Consider the following 23,271-nt stretch of genomic DNA (forward strand, 5'->3'; position numbering starts at 1 on the left):
TTTTCTTTCTTTGCCCTTCTTTGAAAACATTGTACAAAGTAAATCTCCTTCTTTTACTAATGGAGAAGCTTCTGAAAGAGGCTGAACATACGTTGAAGTACCTTTGCTCAACTGTAAGCCCTTCTGGATCAGAGGTCAGACCAAAGTTTGCAGACAGTTGGTCCCTGTGGACCAGACTGAATCCACACATGAGTTTATTTGGCCTGTGGAGCACTGAAACAAAAAAATACAAATCCTGAGCCAACGTTTGGGAGATCCCATATTATAATACAAATCCAGATTTCCAGGTTTCTGGAAGGTCTTGGCAATCTAGCCACACTGGGCCTGCATCTGTGCAAGGCTGCATGGCTAGAGGTGTGTGCTGGGCACACCCATTAGGTGGGACTGCGCCTTTCTGGCCACTAGGGACCGTACACCTCCTGTTGTTTTCATGGGGCTGGTTTCCCTTGCTGACACGTGGCCATGAGGTCCCTCGAGGTACAGGCCGGCATTTGGACTTGTCCTCTGCACTGTTTCTTTGTTAGCATTTATAACTGACTTCTCCTCTTCCTCCCCCATTGAGGAGCAGCACCTTACTCTGTGCAGAGTCTGTCTGTGATCTGCAGGCTCTTTGCAGAGCTACATTTCCCTCCGGAGGCCTTGCTGAGCAGCCTTCGCTGTCTAGGGCGTTGCTGAGAATCACAACATCAACACTAATGGCCCTTGGGCCAAAAAGTGTTTGTCTTAAAATCCCTGCACCAAATAGCTTGTGCAATGACTCCTGTGAGAGCCCCAGAGGATCTAACTCTTAGGCTGTTTGTTCTAGCTGTATTCCTTCCCACCCCCCAAACCGAAATGACATTAAAGGATAGTAACTCCCTCCCGCAAATATAGATAAAAACCTCTTTACTCCCTAACAACCACACAACTATTTACATTTTTGTGTTTACCTCCTAGTCTTTAAGTATATGAATGCGTGCAACGTCCTTTAAAAATATGTCAATCCTAGCCTCCACACCACCCAGCCCACCAGGTTTCCCAGAGGGAAGCATTGGAAATGGCAGATGGGTAAATGCACAGAGCTGGCAAATCTCCATTCTGCGGGAGGCTTGCTGTGCAATATAGCCATCGCCACAATAATGGATCTTCCTAATGATCCGGAATCACTGAGCAAAGACTGTGCCATGTTCAGTATACACTAAGTGAGCATGCAGGGAATATATGATCAGTTTACAAACATTTCCACATAAGCTTTTTTCTCTCTCCCACTCCAGTTTTGGTAAATAAAAGAGCAAACTAGACTGCTTTCTCTCTCTCTCTCACTCTCCCCCTGTGTCCCTCCCTCTTCCTCTCTGTCCCTGTCCCTCTCTCCTGCCTCCCTCATTCACTCTGTCGTCCTCTCTCTCTCCTCCTCCTCCTTCCTTCCTTGCTTCATTTCCCCCCTCATCTCTTTCTTCCTCACCCTTTTAAAAAAGAGACAGGAGTCTTGCTCTGTTGCACAGGTTAGAGTGCAGTGGTGCAATCATAGCTCACTGTAACCTCAAACTCCTGAGCTCAAGCAGTCCTCCTGCCTCAGCCTCCCCAGTAGCTGGGAGTACAGGCACACTACCATGCCCAGCTAATTTTTAAAAATTTTTATAGAGGTGTTGTCTTGCTGTGTTGCCCAGGTGGGTCTCAAACTCCTGACCTCAAGTGACCCTCCCGCCTTGGCCTCTCAAAGTGCTGGAATTACAGGTGCAAACCACTGTGTCCAGCCAGGCAGGTCACTTTTCTGTACCATTCCCTGATGTTGTGAGATTAGTGAGAGTCCCTACTGTGGAACCTTGTTCACGTTGCCCTGACTCCTGATGCATGGATATTTGCTGTTACCAAAGACACCTCTGCTTTACCAAATGTTTTGACAGAGTGGAAGGAAAACTACAAGACTTCTTGCCCTCGTTTTCTTCAGTCTAGAATGATGCTGGGGTCACTGAGTCTGTAGGGCAGAGAATCTGATGTGTTTTTTAGGAAGCGGAAGGTGTCTGACACATAGATGTTTGACAAATTTTGTTAATCTGGTCAGAGTGCAGCCTGAGAAAATTAAATTAAAAAGCTGCTGAGGAGTGCTGGGGTCGCATTTTGACATAGATACAAAGGCACCAATAGGGCCAAAAGTATGAGGCCAGTCCTAGGGCTGGTGAAGTTTGGATCCCCTGCCTGACATTGTGTCCTGAGCCCCTGGCCCCTTCCTGCACCTCTCCCTGAGCCGCCGGCCCCTCCTCATTCCTTCCTCTCCTTTACCTTCCGCTGTCTTTGCCTGTGCCCCCACGCCCGTGCCCTGAATCTGGAGTCTTTGTCTTAATGCATTCTGTTTGTCTCACTGTCTTCCTCTGTTTTCCTTTTCTTGCGGGGAGGAAGGGTAGAAAGAGTGTAAGAAGCTCAAGTATGAGGAAGGGAAGGTTGCCAACTTGAGATGAGTCAGAAATGAAAGCAGTTCTGAATGTGTAAGACAATGAGGAAAATATTTATTTTACAAAAATTGAACTACCAACCAAGCCTTCAGGAACACAGCCAGAAGGTGCTGTTTAGGGAGAGGTGTGCATTAGGATGCTGGAGCGTGGCTGCCGGCGTCCCCACCCCAGGAGGAAGGGACTCGTTTCTCTGAACCTTGTTAATGGTTCTCCCCATTGTAGACAGGACTGGCTCTCCACCCCATCCTCAGTGGGTGCAGCTTTGGGGAGGCCGTGAGGCTGGTGATCTTGGGGCCTCCTATGCATCTGTGTTATTGAAGGTAACAATGTCCCTTCTACCCAAAAGTCATGCTTTTAAAAATGCACAATCTTGAATCCATTTGGGAAACATCTTTGAAACTCCAGAATGTTGTCTTTCTCAGATATGTATTGCCAATGTTGTATTACTTCATTTGCTAAGAAACATTGTCATCGACTTTATAAAATTATTGAATAATTCTATTTGGGGGAGAAGCCTGGAAGCTAAGATTTTAAAGGTTATTTATAAGTTAAGTGAACTGGCAAATTCTTAAATGGTAAATAAAACCTTTCCTACATGCTATAGGTAGTTATCTAAATCAGGGCCTAACAAGCTTTTTTATTTATTTTCCTGTAAAAAGCCAGATACTAAGTAGTTGAGGCTTTGCAGGACTTATGGTCTCTGACATAGCACTAAAGCAGCCTTGGGCAATACATAAACAAAGGGGCATGTGTGTGAGCTGATGGTCCACGGGCTGCAGTCTGCCAACCTCTGATGTTATAAGCCATTGATTTTCTACAACATATATATTTAGAACTGGGAGTGTCAGTGTTATTTTGTCATGGTTTCCAGATTAAACTCTTTCATATTGCTGCTGGTTGGTCAATGACAGACTAATTCTGCTAGTATTGACTTTCTGGGCCAGGGAATGGGGTTCCTAGATAGTGCAGTAGCTTTTTATTTATTTTCTTTTCCATTCAAGGGCAACATGCTTAAAATACAGCATATGAAGCTTTTGGATATCCACTATAAATTTTAAGGTCTAAAAATGAATGCAATTGTGAAATGTTTTTGCCTTAGAGAAAATGCTCTCACTGCTTTGTGTTATAAATACATGAAAAATAATGATGAATTAAATGCATACAAGCAGATGCAGACATAATTTAGATTAGTGTATTGCAATTAAAATATTGCCCACTTTCACTACGGAATATTCGTTGGACTTATGACCTTAGTGTAAGTAATGTTTAATAAGGAATCTGCAATGTGTAACTCCTCCGTAAATTATTAAAAGGATTGGCATTCCTACTGTATAATATCAACACAAAGGATAGAAAATATGCCTGGATTCTTAATGAATGTGTGCTAACATTCCTTCTGGCATAGGAATGTGTAGTAAATACACTTCAAGGGTTGTTCGCATTTTTATCCGTCATTGTTATAGGCATGTTATTGTGTGTCTCCTATTGAAGAACTGATTGATCATTGTTTTAAGCTTCTGTGACTTTTAGATGCTTAAAACTAGGCATTCGTGGTAGGAAAGTAGAGAAACATTTGGAAGAAATACTGCGTTTCAAGTTTGGGAGTGGCTGGTAGAAAAATCAAACTAGGCTAGTCTTACAGCTTTATCGCAGTTTTGTTTTTTTTCCTAGTAGGAAAATGATAGTATTGGTTGTATATTAAAACACTCTCTCTGATACTGACTTGAATCACGTGGGAGTTCATTGAGAACAGGTATTTTAACTTGGTTAGGTGATTTTAAACATTATTTAGCAAATCTGGAAAACAAAAGAGAAATTTTCAAATATCTTTCTTCCACGGTGGTGTACAGGCTCTCTGCAGTGTGATTTCATCTTCTCTTATTATTGCATATGTAGTCAAGCCATCATGTTCTTGAAGTGAGACTTCAACCACTAGTGGGGCCGTATAATTCAGGATCTTTTGTTTGTCCTTACATAGTTTCTTGGCCTGGAATGTCAAAATATCAGAAACTGTTCTTTCTCTGGAATCATCTATCTCCGTGATGGCCTCGCCATCTGTACAGTCATCCAAGCTAGGGACCAAAGAGTCGTCCTTTACTCTCTCATCCTTCCGGCTGCTGTGTCTGGCTTTCAGTGTTTGTGTAGAGCAGGGGTCTCCAACTCCTGTGGCGTGTTAGGAAGTGGGCCGCACAGCAGGAGGTGAGCCATGGGTAGGCGGGCGAAACTTCTTCTGTTTACAGCCGCTCCCCATCATTCGCATTGCTGCCTGAGCTCCGCTGCCTCTCGGATCAGCCACCAGCATTAGATTCTCATAGGAGCGTGAACCCTATTGTGAAACTTTGCATGTGAGGGATCTAGGTTGCACACTCCTTATGAGAATCTAACGCCTGATGATCCATCACTGTCCCCCATCACCCCTAGATGGGACCATCTAGTTGCAGGAAAACAAGCTCGGGGCTCCTACTGATTCTATATTATGAAGAGTTGTATAATTATTTCATCATCTATTACAATGTAATAATAATAGAAATAAAGTGCACCATAAATGTAATGCCCTTGAATCATCTCCAAACCATCCACCCCACTCCTCCAACCCCCGAACCAGCCTGGAGAAAAATTGTCTTCCACAAAACCAGTCCCTGGTGCCAAAAAAGTTGGGGACCGCTGGTGTAGAGGACTCCTCAAGCAGCGTCCATATCTGCCCTATTCTCTCTATCCCTCCACCTAGGTATAGAATTCTGTCTCTAAGACACAGACAGACCATGTTCCTGCCTGGGCAAACACTTCGGTGACTGTGCATTGCCCTGGGTGAACGGGGGCACAGAGGTCTTTGTGACGCCCTGCAACGCATCCCTCTCCGAGCCGCGGTGCGCTCTTCCTCCTCTGTGCCTTGCCGAACCACCCCCTTCTCCCTCTTTGCACAACTGCCTTGCTCTCTCCTTTCTCAGGCCAGTGCTGCTGATCTGTCTGTGTGACCCAGGTGCACAGTCCTTGGCTCTGTGCCTGGCCCTGTGCAGGTCTCTGTGGTGGCACTTAGCACATGGCGCTAAGATTCTCCCTGATAGGCCTTCAGCGCCGCAAGGGCCAGCACCGAGTCCTGCACATCCTGCTCTAGTCCCACATCGGCCCAGGGGCGTTGAGCTGAGGACAGCTCCCTACCCCCTTTCTGTGCTTGGCCGACTCCAGCGCCCGTTCTTCTGCCCCTCCTTGGCTCTGCCTCCCCACCCCTTGGCTGAATCTCTCCTCCTTTCGTGCTTGTTCTCCAGGTGACTTATTCAGGCCCATATTTTCATTACCCTTGCATTTCATTAATTTTCTCATTTATTTTATTCTGTAGGTTTAAGACATTCTTTAAAACATGCAGGTTCTGAATTTTAATAATATGAAAGTCCTCTGTGAGTGCCCATCACATTGCTTTTCTGTCCTCCCTACATTAAAGTTAGTACTGATGCCTTTATGTTTAAGGAAAGCCTCCTGCAGAGGGGCTCTGCCCATGTAAGTTCATTAGAAGGCAGGTGTACAGCCTCTGTCACCTGAAGACCTCTTAACTGTCTATTCCTTCTCTGGTCTATCGAGGTGTATTGGGGGGGTTACAGCACCCTCTGGTGGCCATATTGTCAGGTGCATTTTTGTTCTAGCTAAATAAAATGATAACATAAATCGAATAGTCGATTGGAGTTCTTTTTCAGAGGACATCGTTAATTCACATTTTGTGTGTTTCAGCGGGTATTTAAGCCATTCTCGAATAGTGACACTTATGCAGAGGAGAGAATGATTTTATTTAAGTAATTTCTACTTTTTACATAGCTAGTTTTAAAGTAGATAATACATAGTCTTAAACTTTATTTCCCCTTTATTTCTTTCTTTTCTGTTAGAGAATTTCTTAAACTTGTAGAATTATCCAAATAAAATGCCAGTCACTAAAAAGGAATAATTAACCAATAATGGGAAAAAATGAAATTCTTCAAATGAAGAGTACTGTATTCATTTCATATGGTCCCAGAGATAAAATGTTTAGGATTCATTTTTAGTTTTAAATGTTTATGAATCAGAGCTTCAACACTCTTCCAGGTTTCTTTAAGAAAGGAATTTGTCTATCTACGGATTAATTAATTAGCAGAGCCTCTCTGTGTCACCAAGACTGGAGTGCAGTGGTGTGGCTGTAGCTCACTACAGCCTTGAACTCCTGGGCTCAGGCAACCTTCCCACGTTAGACTCCCAAATAGCTAGACCATGGTGCATGCAACCATGCCCAGCTAATTTTTTTTTTCAATTTTTCTGTAGATACAGGGATCTCGCTATATTGCCCAGGCTGGTCTTGAACTCCTGAAGGCCTCAAGCGATCCTCCTGTCGTGGCCTAAGAAAGGAATTCCTCATATAGAAAAATATTGTTATATAAATAGTTGCCTATATCCATGCTGTTTATGGTAACAGCTAAGGTTCATCTCAAAAGTATTTGTATTTGGCTTTGGAATAAAAAGAAATTTCCCCTTTCATAGGGTTCTGAGATTGTAGGAGTTTTTAGTATTTCAAAAAGTTAATGGAACAATCTGTGATGTGAAAGAGACTCAGAAGAGGCTAGAGAGGTCTTTAACACATTTTTTTTTGTATTGTCATCCCTTCCCTATAGCTAACTTTGTAGATGGCATTGTTTTTCAGACTGATGATTGTGACCCTCAACCATGGCAGCAACAATTTTTAATTTAAATTTTTTAAAATGCAAGGTTGGGTGATTTTCTCTCTGGATGCTTGAGTTTTGTTTATGATAAAAATTCTACCAGGGGCAGGGGAAAGAGTCCATGAAGTCTTGGTGCAAGAAACCTGGGCAGATTGCCTAAGTGGATATGCATAGCAAAGAACTGAAAACAGAGTAGGGGGTGCTGAACACACCCACAGAGGAAAATGCGGGGCGGGGGGTGAATGCATCTGCTCATTTTGTAATAAAGTCCCTCCTTTCCTTTAACATCTCTTAATGTTACAAATACTAACAAAAACCATGCATGTCTTCAGTGGGACAGAAAATGAGGGAGGCATTTAGGGAGAAAAAAGTGTCAGTTGAGATGATGTTAAAATAAAGTTTATTTTCTTTGCAGTTGCAGACATTAAGATTTATTCTCTGGGCTGTTAGGACAGTTCCTGCAGCTCTCTGTGGTGACCTGAGCATTGATACCTTTTTTTTTTTTTTTTTTGAGATGGAATCTTGCTCTGTCTCCCAGGCTGGAGTGCAGAGGCGCAACCTCAGTTCACTGCAACCTCAGCCTCCCAGGTAGCTGGGACTACAGGCGCCTGCCACCACACCCAGCTAATTTTTGTATTTTTAGTAGAGATGGAGTTTCACCATGTTGCCCAGAGTGGTCTCAAACTCCTGTCCTCAAGTGATCTACCCACCTTGGCCTCCCAAAGTGCTGGGATTACAGGCGTGAGCCACTGCGCCTGGCCTGTGCCTTGGTTTCTCAGATATTTCTGCCCCTGTAGTGTTTTATGCACTATGCAGGGAGGTCCTGACTGCTCAGAGCTTAAATTCTGCATTCCTTTATTTTAAGTGTTTGGCCAACTGCAGAGGAAGGTACCTTGAAAGATACTCCCTTTTCTCCCTCACTGCTGGGTCCCCTGTCATAGGAGACCTGGCCTGAGGAGGCTTCTTCCTGGTAACCTGGGTTGTCACTGGGACCACATCTTCCCTTAAGAATAATGCTTCAGGTTGTATGGGAGAAGCGTCTGACAGCAGTAACTTCAGCACACCCTGAGAATGGCCCTTATGGCAGACACACCGGACAGCAGTCACTGAAGAAATGAGGGTTGCCCCATGGAGGTTGCTGGGAGGAGGGTGCACAGTGTGTATAAGCTGCATGCTTTTTACAAGCAGTTGAAGTTCTGCTGTCCAGCCCAGAGCCACTGGGCCACCCTATAAATAAGTTCCTCCAAATAAACCCTGTGCCTTGTTTGTTAGCTCTGGGTCTCTTCTTTGGCCTCTTCAACTTGGTGCTGTCCCTGTTGAAGTTAATACGGGTTTGGCACAACACAGGAGTAGACGGTTACCTGTACTCTGCCAGCTGTCGTTGCTACAAACATTTGCCCAGAGAGTGGCATTCGTGCCGGTTCTTAAAGTGTTTCTTGAGCTGCACATTCACAGGCCATGTCCTCTTTCAACCTGCCCTCTGGCTAGGTAGAACAAACACTCTTCACCTGGGCTCTGAGCCAGCTGCTCACCTGCAGCACCCCCCCTCCTTGGAGATAGCTTTTCATGTTGCATCTTACCGAGTTGATTGAGTATTCACTTCGAAGCTCCATGCTGCACGCACGGGCCTGTAAATAGCTTTTTCGTGCACTTGTGGGTGTCATTTCAGATCGCTTCATCGGATTTCAGTTACCCAAGTTTTTACTTGGTTCACCGTAAGTTTGCAAAAAAGACTTTTTGTTATCCTGAACATTGCAGGTGGAAACATGATTAATTTTGAATTATTTTTGTTTAACTTCTACCCTCTTTCCTATTTACAGCCTATTTTGTTTATTTTAACTTCCGCTGTTAAGACTTCTAAGGCCAGGCACAGTGGCTCACACCTGTAATCCCAGCACTTTGGGAGGCCAGGGCGGGCGGATCATGAGGTCAGGAGATCAAGGCCATCCTGGCTAACATGGTGAAACCCCCATCTCTACTAAAAATACAGAAAATTAGCCAGGCGTGGTAGCAGGTGCCTGTAGTCCCAGCTACTCAGGAGGCTGAGGCAGGAGAATGGCGAGAACCTGGGAGGTGGAGGTTGCAGTGACCCGAGATTGCGCCCCATTACTTAAAGGAAGCGGGCTTGTGTTTTGTGGCCTTAAGGATGTAAGCTGTTGGTAGGAGGGAATGAGGGTGTCCTGGTAGAGGTGTCTGGCTTTAGTGTCACCATTCTTTTAGGAATTGCCATGTTGTGGGGTCACGTCTTGTAGGAGAAACGTTCTGAAGTCATAGGATTCTCTACCCTCCTCTCCAGCTCTTGGTTTCCACCAGCAGCCTGCTTGGTGTGGTTTTGAAATGGAGCAGAGATGGTTTTGATGAGCCTCGCTGGAGGCGCTGCTGAGATTACCCAGAGGCCTTGCTGGGCACCTGGAGTCAATCATGCTGGGCACTAGCATCAGTCATCTTAGGAGGTAGGGATTATTATCCTACTTCCTAAGCCATCCCTGGAGTGGTGGCTTGGAGAAGTTTTCCAGAGAAACTGAGTCAGTTCATAAAGTTTCTGTAAAGGATTAGCACAATGTAGTCCAGAAATGTTTGTTCATGAAGTCTTGGTTTTTGGGTTTAAGAAAGTGTTCTCCTGTCTGGGCTTGGTGGCTCACGCTTGTAATCCCAGCACTTTGGGAGGCTGAGGCAGGCGGATCACGTGGTCAGGAGATCGAGACCATCCTGGCTAACACGGTGAAACCTCATCTCTACTAAAAATACAAAAAATTAGCCAGGTGTGGTGGTGGGCGCCTGTAGTCCCAGCTACTTGGGAGGCTGAGGCAGGAGAATGGCGTGAACGCAGGAGGTGGAGCTTGCAGGGAGCCGAGATGGCACCACTGCACTCCAGCCTGGGCGACAGAGCGAGACTCCCGTCTCAAAAAAAAAAAAAAAAGAAAAGAAAAGAAAGTCCTGCTCACCCTTTTTCCCAAACAGGACCTAACCCTGCGAGGGAGGGTGAATTAGGCCATTTGTTTACAGTTTCATCAGCACCAGGCATGCACGGCGTTAGTCATGGTCCTTGCTCTCAAGGCACTGTACTTGTAGCAGCAGTATGGTGCAAATGTGCAGTTGAACAGTGGGCACAGGTTCCTGGTTAGCATTTAGTGCCACAGGAGTGACAGGGAGGTCTTAATTGTGATCGGACCGTGGGAGCTGGATTACCCCAGACTGTAGCTCACTTCCCTGTAAGCTTTTGGTAGGGAGCTTGGAATTAGCACCATTAGTAGAAACAGATTTCAAAGGGAATGGTACCTGTTCCGTATGAAACACTTTAAAACTCCCGATGTCCACACGTCTTTAAAAAAGAGGCTTAAAGCAGTTTAATTTCATCAACCCGAAATTGGAGAAGCTATGAATGACCAGACTGATGAATATGTCTTAAAATATATGTATATTATATAAAGTGTAAAAACAGACAAGCAGGAACATACTGCCAGTTTCTATCACAGCTACCCTTAAACTATCATTGGAAGGCAATTAAGTGGGTACAACCTCTAGCTATTTGGAAATATGTATAAAAATGACAAATGCCTGGTTGGGTGCTGTGGCTCACGCCTGTAATCCCAACACTTCGGGAGGCCTAGGCGGGTGGATCACCTGAGGTCAGGAGTTCGAGACCAGCCTGGCCAACATAGTGAAACCCCATCTCTACTAAAAATACAAAATTAGCCGGGTGTGGTGGTGCATGCCTGTAATCCCGGGAGGCCGAGGCAGGAGAATCGCCTGAACCCAGGAGGCAGAGGTTGCAGTGAGCCAAGATCACGCCATTGCACTCCAGGCTGGGCAAAAAGAGCAAAACTCTGTCTCAAAAAAAAAAAAATTAAAATTAAAATTAAGTAAAATAAAATGATGAATGCCGGTACTCTTACACCCAGCACTCGCAGTTCTGCCAGTTCATGCGGCAGATACATATGCACACGTACAGAGAAGGATGCAACAGATACATATGCACACGTACAGAGAAGGATGCAACAGATACATATGCACACGTACAGAGAAGGATGCAACAGATACATATGCACACACGTACAGAGAAGGATGCAACAGATACATATGCACACACGTACAGAGAAGGATACGTATGCACACGCGCACAGAGAAGGATACGTATGCACACGCGCACAGAGAAGGATGCACAAGAACATGCATTCCCTAGTTGACAGAGTCACAGATTAGAAACAACAGAAAAGGGTCCATTAAACAACAGTTTGAACCTGTGTTGAGACATCAGCATCCCTTCTCCTTCTCTCCCCCACTCCCTCTGCCCTCTGCAGGTTTTATTCTCAGCCTGATTTTCTCCATTGGATGTCAGCCCTAGGCTGGCATTTGCAGAGAGAGATGGTGGCTCCTGCAGAGCTTACGGCCTGTATTTTATTGGGCTGTGTTGAGTTACCCCTGATGTGAGCAGGAGAATGGGATGTTCTGTAAATTGGCCTCTAGCCCATCGTGAATTCATATTTTTTTTATAATGTGTGAGTCACACTCCCTTCTGTCTTCATTTCCTTTTCACACTCCCAGCAGATCATTCTCTCTATTCTGATTGGCATTTTATACATGAAGCTGCAGAGGCTGAGACCTACTGTATTTTGAGACACTGTAGCTTTATATGGCATAATTAAATCATAGTCATCAATCACTCTTAGGAGGTAAGGATTATTATTGGCATTTTCCAGATAAGAGAAATGGAGGATGAGAAAGATTAGGCATCTTGCTGAAGTCACAGCAGACTTAAGTGCCGGAGTTGGAGCTGCATTCCGGTATGCTTGCATAGACTCTCTTCTCATGCTCACTGCACGCCAGTCACCTGGTATGCTGAGGCCCTGCCTCCAGGCCTTCTGATTCAGCTGGTCTGCAGCCCTGGCATTTCCAGCTCCTCAGGTGATTGGAATGAAAGCCAGAGCTGGGAACCACTGGTCTACACCACCAGTAAATGATCGGGTTCTCACTTGATCATTTAATTAAGAATCTTGGTTTTCTGCTTTCAGTCTGAGAACTCTTGTTCATGCTCTCAGGCATGTCTTCACGCAGGAAAGTGATCTTTGAAATTAATAGGTGCTTGGAAAGCCTTTAAGCAGCAGGCAGTGGAGAAGGCCACTCAGTAGGAAGGGCCGGGCATGAAGCCTAGTGCACAGGCTTTTCAAGACCCCACGGAGGGTCTTCAGAAAAATGGGTTTCCTTTGTCTCCGTGGCTTCCAGTCTTTGTTGGCCAGCAGTTGTCTGCTTCAAATGAGCTGGCTCTAGAGGGGCCTGGAGAACCCAGAAAAACTTTGTGACAACCTGACAAGTATGTGTTAATCTTCTGGGCATTGGCTTTCTGCACTTATTGCTCACTGAATCACTGAACCAGGCAGGTGGGGGACTGGAGGGCAGGGGATGGGTAAGAAGGGCAGCCTTTGGAAGGAAAATCAGCAGAGGGCAGGGACCGGGGAAGAAGGAGTAAGAAGGGAAACCCTTTTCTTAGGTTCTTATAAATCAGAAGAGCAATAAAGAAAAAATTTAAATCTAAAAAATACATGATTAGGATTTAAATCCAGTATGCTTCACTACATATAAACCTTTGACTTAATATTTTCTGTAGTAGATGAAAATAGGACTTTTTTTGTTTCCCTTCTCTTCACATGGTATTGAGTTTTTTTGTGTTCTGAATACATGTTAAGATTAATTATGAAAATCAAATTACCAGATACTTGAAATATAAAATTAGTAATATTCAAAGACGATTAAATGCACGATTTCCTTTTCTCATAAAAAAAGAAGCAGATGGAAATTGTATTCTGAAAGCAAATATGGAAATCACATTAAAAATCAGAAAATCCTCACCACCGCCCCCCACCCCCATGTGCATTTCATTTCTCTTTGGTCTGAGTTCAAGGGAGAGAGAATATGAATGTGCTGCTAGCTCAGGAAGCTTCAGTTCTAACTTTCTAAAGAGCTGGGAATGTGCTTGAGTCTCTGTTATCTCTTGTTTGCATTTTTCGCTACTTTGCCTCCATTTAATCCAGGGAAAACTTCATGGTAGGGATGTGAGATGTATTTTGAGGGCTAAAAGAAAGGAGTTTGAACAAAAGCAGGACAGTGTTCAGAATGTGGAAGCAAAGAGTCCTTCCAAGGGGATGTGCGGCCAAGGCCTCTGTTGAGCGATAGTCCAGCTGAGACCAGGACCTGTGCCTGATGCCCAGGCCAACCTACAGGATGGTCCTCCAGCACCTCATTTCTCCTTTCATCAGACACCTCTTCACTGGCCTACTGGGAGAAAACGGAGATGAGTGAAAATGTGCATACAGAATGTAGGGCTCAAAGGGACCCTAGCACCAGTGGTTCTCAAGCCTGTCCCAGCATTAGCGTCACCTGGGAGCTCCAAAAACATATTGTTGCCAAGACTCAGTCCAAAGCAAGTGACTTCCTTGGCCTGGAGTGAGATGTGGGTGGCCAGGGTCAGGAACCACCGAGTGGGTCCACCTCTGCAGACTGGGAAACAGAGTCTGGGAGGCTGCTTGTTCCCTCAAGGACCTGAAGTTACATGGGGAGGCAGGACTAGGCTTGGGGCTCCTAATTCTGTCCTGGCCTGTATTCCAGTGTGCCGTGGGGCACGTCCAATTTGAATCTGGCCCCAGTACACTCTCAAGCCCTGTGTTGCTCTGGTCCCACAGCTTCTGCCCTTGACTTTCCATATAACAGCACATTGGTGGCCAGGGCTTTGCACTAACCTACCTGCCTCCAACATTGTTTTTGAATAATGGAAGCTAAGCAGATGCATATTAATGCCTGCATTATGGAGAAGACTGTCTCTTCACAAGTAATCTGTAGTTGTTAGTCTTGAAAGTGGGTTAATTCATTGTCTTTGTAGAGAAAATGATTGCATGGCCTAATAGTCTTCCAGTTAGTCTGTGTGGCAAGGTAGAACCCCGGAGCGGATTCTTAGCTCCTGTTGAGTGCTGCTGTCCTGAATCAGAGATCTTCTCTCCCGGGCCACTTTGTCATGAGCAGGATTTTGAACCAAGACCTTTTCTTCACCTGTCTCGGATGCCCTCACCGTGGGCTTTGTGATCCCCTGACAGCTCCAAAAGCCTTTATCCTCATCCAATATCTGGTGAACAGCTGACACCTCCTGGGAATCTTTAAAATTGTTCTCTAAAGAAACCATTCTGCTGCAAGTACCTATTTTTAGACTTTATAAAGCCCACGTCAGGTTGTCGCTGCCTTTCTCTCTGCCTGCTAAGCCTGCTGTTTGAAAGGCAGCAACAGGATCTTTTGTCTTTAAAAGTTCAGCCCCAACTGGTGCATTCCCCACTTGAACTCCATAGCCCTAGTGTGCTCTGGGGTACGTCTCTTCCAAAACCCAAACCACAGGCAGTGACCTTTACACCCCAGGAGTTGAAATAATACACCTGGAGGAAGAAAATAACTTACAAACAATGAGCCTAGAGTGTAAATGGCTATGTTTTAAAACCCTCGATTTTCCTTGGGCGTATTTAACCTGTACAGCTAGACTGTTGTGAGTTTTGGGCTCTCTAGGGGGCTGTCCAATTTCAGAACAAGTGCATCTGCTGGCAGCCAGCTTAAGGAGTTAGCAGCCCTCAAGTCCAATAACGAACGTGTAAATCAGAATTCAGGTGTGTTGAGGTGGGGCCTTGCACACATCCTGGTCAGCCCGGGGTGATTTCCTCTCTGGCCAGTGGTTTTGGCTTTTTTCTTCACATGAACTTGTCTGTTGTAGCTGATGGTCACTGAGTGACTTCAGAGGTAGTGATAGCTCATAGTGAAGCCCGTGACCCACAGCGGTGGGCACACCTCGATCCCTTCTCCTTTTCCTCCATCCCCACCTTTCTCTCCTTACTTCATACCTTCCTCTTTCCACATTGGGTCATCCAGCAGAAGTCAAGTATCTTCTATTTCATATCTTTATTGAATAAGAGTTTTACGATCCATGTTATTGAAGTAGGTAAATGGAATCTCTTATGTGGAATTCTCTAAAAAAGAATCAAAACTCCAGTCAAACCAAACCAAGTATTCCAAATCGTTTTTAGGGAAAAAAGATATAATTAGAAAAGACTGGAGAGGGTATGCAAACTATTAACATTATGTTAGGGTGGTAGGAGTATAAGTTATATTTGCTTTTTCTGAATTTCTAAATTTTCTTCAATTAACATATTGTTCAAAGTATCAAATACATAGAAGGAAGAGTGTGCGTGCCTGTTATCTAGCAAACACACTTCATGCAAAGAAACTCTCCTAAGGAAGTATTGAAGTTATATTTTATCCTTATCTATCCAAAGAGAGTGTGCGTGTGTCATATACCTAAAGAATTAGTTATTAAGATGAAGCATTGCTTATAATGAAAAAGTTGAAGCACCCTAAATTAGCTTAATAATGGTATATCTTTATAATGGAATAGTATAAAGCCATTAGAAATGATGTTGCAGTTAAGTATTTAATGTTATGGAAACATTTTATAACATAGAATGAAAAGTAAATTGTAGATTGGTTTGTATAATTTGATCTCATCTTAGGAAACACATAATACAGAAATATAGATGAAGGTCTGAAAGGGTATTAATGCCCTAATGTATTAGTAGCATTACCTCAGAGAAGCAGGCTCATGAGTGTTTATTTTCTTTTCTTCTAACTAAGTATGTATATGTGTAAGTGTGTCTGTATACAGGATATGTACATACACTTTTCTTGTGAAGAATCTGTATTGCATTTACTACTGGAAGGGTTTATTTTAGATTTAGATATTAAAGTTACCTCTTTGAGTGAGAACCTATGATTCATACTTCTTAGCTTACCTTTTACCTCCATTATTTAAATCTGTCTTTTTCTGCCATCAAATAGAAGATGTAACAGTGATAAAAAGGCTGGGTATGGTGGCTTACACCTAAAATCCCAGCACTTTAGGAGGCCAGGGGTTCGAGACCATCCTGAACATAGCGAGTGACGTAGTGAGACCCCATACCTACAGATTTTTAAAAGGTTAACCAGACGTGGTGGTGTGTGCCTGTAGCCCCAGCTACTCAGGAAGCTGAGGCGGGAGGATTGCTTGAGCCCAGGAGGTCAAGGCTGCAGTGAGTCATGAATACACCACTGCCCTTCAGCCTGGGTGGCAGAGTGAGACTCTGTCTCTAAAAGTATAATATTTTAAGAAAGAAAAAAACTAGTGATAAAAAGAACTTATAACAAACTGATTTTTAAGTGGACTGTTGATAATTATAATGGCTGAGATTTTTAATTGCCATTTGTATCAATGAATAACCACCCTGTCACCACATTTTCTGGTGTGTTTGGTGTGTCTGGTTCCTATAGGAGAGACAGTAATGCTATTTGACATGCTTTATTGCTGATTAGAAGCCTAATCTCTGTAATGGGAAGCTCAGTAATGAAGCTTGTTCAGAATTGTGTTACAGTCAGTTAATGAAGCTCTGAGATCAAGGGCCTGGCTTTTGATGGCCCCTATTTCAGAATCCAGAGGTTTGTTTCTATTTATTTGGGTTTTGCAGGTAAGTTCCCTGGACTGAGGTGATCTGAAGGTTAGCTCTGCTATAATAGGTAAATTGCTAAGAAAAACATTGGCCTTGGTATGTACAATTTAAAATTTTATTGGTGAGATAGTCTTCTTACAAAACAATCAAGTTAAGCTAGAACTTGGTGTATAACCAGCATATATACTCCTGCCACCCTCAGTGTGTAGCCAAAGTTCTAAATTGCATGCACAGATAACAGGCATATAATTGGTGATTTCAGAAAAGTTATACCTGGTGGGCAGTGAGAGGCGAGCCCTGATCTGGGAAACCCCAGTGCTTCAAGGGGAAGCAATCTGGGAAACTCCAATGCTGGGATTGGGATTCAATCTGGGAAACCCCATTGCTGACAAGGTACATGGTACAAGCTTGATAAAAACTTGCTTAATGTCACACTTGTAATCCCAACACTTTGGGAGGCTGAGGCAGCTGGATTACTTGAGTTCAGGAGTTCGAGACCAGTCTGGGTAACACGGTGAAACTCCATCTCTACAAAAAATACAAAAATTAGCCTGGTGTGGTGGCATGCACCTGTAGTCCCAGCTGCTCGGGAGGCTGAGGTGGGAGAATAGCTTGAATATAAGAGTTGGAGGTTGCAGTGAGCTGAGATTGCACCACTGCACTCCAGCCTGAGCTACAGAAAATAATAATAATTTTAAAAAACTTAATGATGATAGCATTTGAGTTGGCTTTTCAATCCTGGTTTCCTAAATATGTGAGCCTGGACCATTAAACTGTGTGACAAGGAGCTGTCATCTTAACATACAGACATTAAATGCATTGTTCAAGATCAGAAATGATTTCTTGGTTCTGAGGCACTATTGACTGTGTGTAAGGTGCCATCGTTAATTTGTTAACAAGGGGAGACAGTGGCAGGGAAGTTCCTTTTGCCTGTCTTGTGATAGGCTTCCTATTTTCTCAAAGGTTAAGATATTAAATTGTCTTAAGCAAAGAAGGTATTTAAGGGCATCATCAGGGTTAGTTCTCAGGTCTCCTGACTCCTAGCTTCTCTAGTTTAGTGATTCACGTTAGCCTTTCAACAGTTTACCACTCACTTTAATGGTTTTTCCTAGCTGTCTTGACATGCTTTTCACTGCTTACATGGTTGGTTTCCTACCTAGCTGAATGCAGGCATCTGTGCTGTCTGCTGGGTTCGCTGGTGGTGATGCAGCCCACAGGTACCTGTCTCTTTCTTTCAGGGGAGTTCAGCAACCATCTATTTATGTCGAAAGGCACTGTACTGGGAAATGAAGAACACGGAGTTCTAGGCCTCCAGGAATTTATCATCACTTGCTAATTTGAGCTGAGCCTGGCACTTGAACATAGGCCATAGATTTCCAGATGTGAAAAAAAGAAAGAAAGAAAGAAAGAAAAGGATCCTTTAATGTATAGACTTGTCTTTCTGCCTGCTTTCTTCACTTCTGATCATTTTAAACAATTGATATCGTAGTTTGATGTGATCATGTTCCAACACAGCACAACAGCCTGTATGGTTTGGGGCATGCACCTGTGGCAGTTGCAAAGGTTTTACAGTGAAGTGGCTAAGAGGAGAGTAAGACCAGTGCATAGGGTGTGGATGAGGTCAGATGTGAGACTATTTCTTGATTTGAGTCATTTTATTTAGGAGCTATTTCTTTGGAATACTTTATATATGAGAATGTACATCTGATTGGAAGACAGAAGGTACTGAAATTTACCTCTTGAATTATTCTGGTATAAAATTAAACTAAATACCAATCATATACTTAATTTCACAGACTTGCAAATAATATACTGGGGTAACGGAAGTAAGAGACAGGACCTTTTATGTGGTATGAAGTTCTGTGATAATTCCTATCTTCCTTTGTACCTAAAAGAGGCACCCTCTCCTGTCATACTGCAAACAGATGCCACTACTACGTGTAGACACATTTGCCAGCTGTGGCACAGCTGGTCACCCAGCCCTCATCACAGCTGCCTGTAAAACCCAGATTTATTCTCTTCCCCTAGATCTTTTTTAGAAATTACTGGTATCATTTTAGAGAGTATCCAACTTACACACACCACTTAAATAATGAATTTTCCAATTTCTTCTTTTTCCACGGCCTTCACGTCATCTGGTAAATATTCCCCTCAGGTTGGCATCTGCTTCTGAGACCCTGCTGGACCTAGATATATTCACCAGAGATGGGTGAAGGCTTCGGAAGAGTGAAGTGGTTAAGAACATTTCTTCCGCTATCTCCTGCTCATTGTTTTTGACCTCTCTGATTTCCAATATATTCTCTACTCCAGCCACACAGCTTGCCTGAACAGCTAAGTCTTGCTCACCGCTCAGGGACCAGCTCAGAGGCTGTCCCTTTTTAAATTTATTTCCTGGGTCTTCTCCTGGCCTCTTCCCTGCACTCGGTGGAGATGCCTGCCCCATGGTTTTCAGTAGCATTGGCTCTTAGCTGTTCCGTTCTGGGGAAGGATTGGTTGTTTTCCTTTTCTCCATGTGTGTTGTGAATTTCATTCTGTGTCACTGCATCACGCAAGGTGGGTAGGGAAGAGAACTTTTACGCTCCCCGCTGTCATTAGTGGCCTGATTACGAGTCTGTGGGAAAGAATGAAGGTTGGAAAGAAGATCTGGTGGGAAAGAACAAGAGTTGTCCTTGAGCAGCCAAACTAAGCTGTGAGAATGTTAATGTAATAAAGCAGGAATTCTAATGGGCTGCCTGCTACAGAGGAGATGGGAGATGGTGTAGGGCTCATGACTGTAAAAGCAGGAGCCACCAGCAGATGGTGATGCGGCCTCTTGGCCCAGGTGGGACTCTGCATCTCCCCCTCCCATGGACAGTCACTTGATAAGTGTTGGGCCGGTCACCCATGCCCTGGTCGTTCTTATCTTATCGAAGAGTGCTAATATAAGTAAGCTGTAAATTCCCATTGTAAGAAATAATTGCCTTTTAAAAGGGAGCATTCAAGAAAAAGACCTTTTGGCTCAATAAAGCCTTTATTTTCCTCAACACTCTTGGCTCTTAAAAGGGGCCTGTTCTTGGCCTTGAAGTGGGAATTTACACAGAACTTTAAACAGAAGAAACCCCCTCTGCCTTGGGCTGCAACTTGTTGTCCCTGGCAGGGTTTGGGCTGTGGGGTCATGGGATCTGTTTGTTTGACCATTGTATGCAAAAATGATTTTAAAATTGGCCTCCCTAATCTGTTGGAGACATTAGTTAAAAAAAAATGAGAGTAAAGAGGAAAATATTTTGCTATTGGGTATGCACTGGATCCATTTTTAAACTGAGAGAAGGTGAAAGGGGTGACTGGTTGATTTCGGATAATACTTTTAGAGCCACGGGGAACTGTGAAAGACAAGAAAATGTAAAGAAAAGCACATTGATTGCAGGACCGGTGGTCCAAAAGCAGCACGTGAAAGAGGTTTCAAGGCTGTTGCTACAAACAAGAATGCCAAAGGTGGCATAGGACAAGAAGCTTGCTGGATGTCACGAAGCTAGTGGAGATGGGATCCAAAGCTAGTTTTGGCTGATGAAAATACAGGCTCATGCCCTGTATGTGAGGACAGTGGGACAGTAATTTAAATAGAAGTATCTAGAGGAGTTTCCTTATTGCCTTGAATATATTTCTTTTTAACATTGCTATGGACATTTAGGAAAAGATGCCACTGATATTCCAAAAGGGGCATTCCATACACCTGAGAGGGATCCCTGAGGCTCCAGGGTCACCTGGGCCAAGCCAGGTATACACACGTCTCATGGCAAGTTGGCTGTTATCATAACTTCCCTGGTGTTGTTTTGTTGCAAGGGCAGCATTGTGGGGCTGTGGTTTGAATTGCTTTTTTGTGTCTCTTGAATACATGAAGTTCCTCCTATAGTCATTGGCTCTGCTGCCTCTGATGAGGCACTTCCGTGTTCCCCACATTTGAATTTGCTCCCGATTCGAGAGAGGCAGGCATCCGCGGCAGCAGCTTCCAACCCAGACAGGCTTAAGCCGCTCGAGGGTGCCCGGGTGGGTGGCTGCACAGGGCCCTACCTGGGCGGGAGCGGCTGCAGAGCCCTGTCCACGCGGTGCCTCCCCAGCACGGCACCTCCCACTCCAGGCTGTTGGTTACCTGGCCGGGAGCTGGCGGAGACCAGGATTTCTCCTCGCCGCCGTTGCTGTTGTTAGGGGAAACAGACCATCTGCATCTAGACCTGCCTCTCTCTCCGCTCCCCACTTCAGACGAGCTCTTCCTGCCTGGAATCTGGTAAGTGCCACCGAAGGTTCCGTTCCCCTTATTACTCGATTAGTGCCCACAGCATCAGGAGAAGGTTCTCTTACCGTGAATCCATTAGCTTTAACCCAAATGTGCAGGATTAGGGGGATTATTTGAACTTGCTTGCTTTCTTTTTAAAATGTCCATTAGACATTTTTTGCATGCTTCAAAACCAAAAGGCAGCACAGTGAAAACATTTTAATTATTTATGTATTTAACCTGTATCATCTTGTTTCTAACCTCTTTTCTTCAGGGTGGTGCAGTCAAAAATTACACAGATATTGCTCTGGTGCCTCTCCCCCCTTTTATGAATAAATTACTGCATTTGTCATCACTGTGTTCCTGAAATGTCAAAAATAGACACTGTAAAGGAATCTTGTCATGCAGAGTTCAGAAATTTTCAAATTTCTGAGTTCAAAACCTCAGGTGAAGCGAGGACAGATCTTTTATTTAAAATTTGATTCTTTGTAGGCTTCACTGTGAAATAAGTTCAATTTAGAGCATAGCTAATGCAATCAGCCAGCTCGTGATGGGACAACATACTTCTCTATTGTTTTAGATTCACCTCCTGGGATACACACGCTTTCTCATTTGTTTTATAACCTTTACAGGAAATACCTGGGGATGAGTCACATGACCCCTAACTTGAGTTTTTACATGTATTCACCCAGATTAAATGATTTTGCTCTTATATGGATAAACGTGCAGTTAGGAACTTTAAAAAATTGTAAGTGAGGTGCCTAATCATTACTCATTGTCTTTTACTGCATTCTTCAGCCCTCAAACATACAAACTGTTATTCCCTTTAAGAGAAAATAAAACTGGCACTTATGTTTTCCTTTACTCTAAGTTAAAGACTACCCATGTTATGTGCCATTAAAAAAGATGTAGAAATTAATCTGTCTTTTTCTTTGACCTAATCTTACTAGCAGGGATATTGGGGCTCTACTTTTCTGTTCTCTCTTTCTCTCTCTCTTTTTTTTTTTTTTTTTTTTTAACATCAGCCACAGGTAATACTCTCCGGTAAACATATAACTTGAGGAAAATTGAATTAGGTTAATGCTGGAATAGAAAACCAGGGCAGTGCCTGCTCTTTTTGGATAATTCTATATAAACAATGAGAAAGTCTCAGGCTGCCTTAGACAAAGGCTGAGACGGGAGCTCCTGATGATTTTTATGAGGGGGAAGAGGAGATGGTGAGGAGGAGGGCACCGAGCATGTGCAGCAACTTGAAGCATGTCAGAAAGAACATTTGCCAGAAATCTTCAAAACCGTGGCGGTCGGTAATGTGTGAAATTGAACTTCTGACCCTGTTTGCTTGATGGCGACTTCTCGTTGCGCTTGAGAATTGTGTGGCATTGGGTCCCTGGATGTGGGAGAAACAGCAAAGTGGTTTAGTGAATAGAGAGGGAAGTGCCTTCCTTTTTGGGTGGGACTTGCCATGATAGAGCCTGGGCCATCACCTTAAAAGGAGATGTTTCTGTTGAGAGATGGAAAATTGGCAAGACAGATGCCATAAACCTTAACCTGTTTATAATTCCTTACCTGTAAGCTGCTTTGCACGCAAGGTGATGGTTCTACCTCATAAGGGACAAGGAAGAACAGCACATAAACCTGACTGAATGGAGTGTGGCTGTGGGTGGGAGCAGCTTTACAAGAAGGAAACGGGGCCCCCTCCTGAGACGCCCCCGTTTGCTTCTGCTCCTTCCTTGCCATTGACGTGCCCTTCTCCTGAAATTACCCACACCTGTGTTTGGCAACAAGAGGCTGCCCCTTGATCCAGATGCATTTTTCAACTTGCGAACTCTCACCTCTTGCCAAGGGACCCAAGTACCTGGTTAATGATCTTTAATGTAAATGATCCTTTGCCTTAATTAACATTGAGCTGGGTTAGTATGCACAGGCCGAGCTCCGTGGTCCTCCCATGTGATCCCTTCCCTGCCAGCCACCTGCCCACCTGTAGGAACTGGGCATGGCCAGTTTTCTCTTTATGTGCTCTCTTTGCCTTAGATGGAATTTGGGCTGAGACCGATGAGGTGGAACCAAAGCTGTTCAGCAGAAGAGAGCAACCACAGAGCAGCCTGTTGGGTGGAGGGCTTGAGGGTTCCTAAAATCTGAGGACTTTCTGGTGAGCCTTTCCCCTGAGCCTGCTTGAGGGAAGGCGCTGCCCCACACACTCTCCAGTGGGTGGGGGTGGGGGTGGCAGCGGCTGATCAAAGGTTCTCACCTGCAAGTGATAACAGCCTGGGTCTCTTTGGCACCCACCTGCCTTCTTCACCTTTCTGCTCGGACACCCCTTGGCACCCCTACATAAAGGAAAGAGCTGTCTGGATGGCCTAGTAACTGTAGGATAGGTAAAGTTAGCCCTTTCTTCTGACCTAGATATG

General features: G+C 44.2%; 1 protein-coding gene across 8 annotated transcripts in view; it reads left to right on the top strand.

The window, feature by feature from the left end:
• Positions 1–23,271, top strand: part of NEDD4L (NEDD4 like E3 ubiquitin protein ligase) — a 365,125-nt gene that overhangs the window by 137,298 nt on the left and 204,556 nt on the right. Inside the window, exon 1 of one of the 8 annotated variants that reach the window (XM_034943821.2) lies at positions 20,619–20,875. The exons of the other annotated variants lie outside the window; for them this stretch is intronic. The gene's annotated coding sequence lies outside the window, so the exon portion shown is untranslated. Of the gene's footprint in view, positions 1–20,618; positions 20,876–23,271 lie in introns of those variants that run through there. 8 annotated transcript variants of the gene reach the window in all.

This window comes from Pan paniscus, chromosome 17 (assembly GCF_029289425.2).
Source record: "Pan paniscus chromosome 17, NHGRI_mPanPan1-v2.0_pri, whole genome shotgun sequence".
NCBI classification, from domain to species: Eukaryota; Metazoa; Chordata; class Mammalia; order Primates; family Hominidae; genus Pan; species Pan paniscus.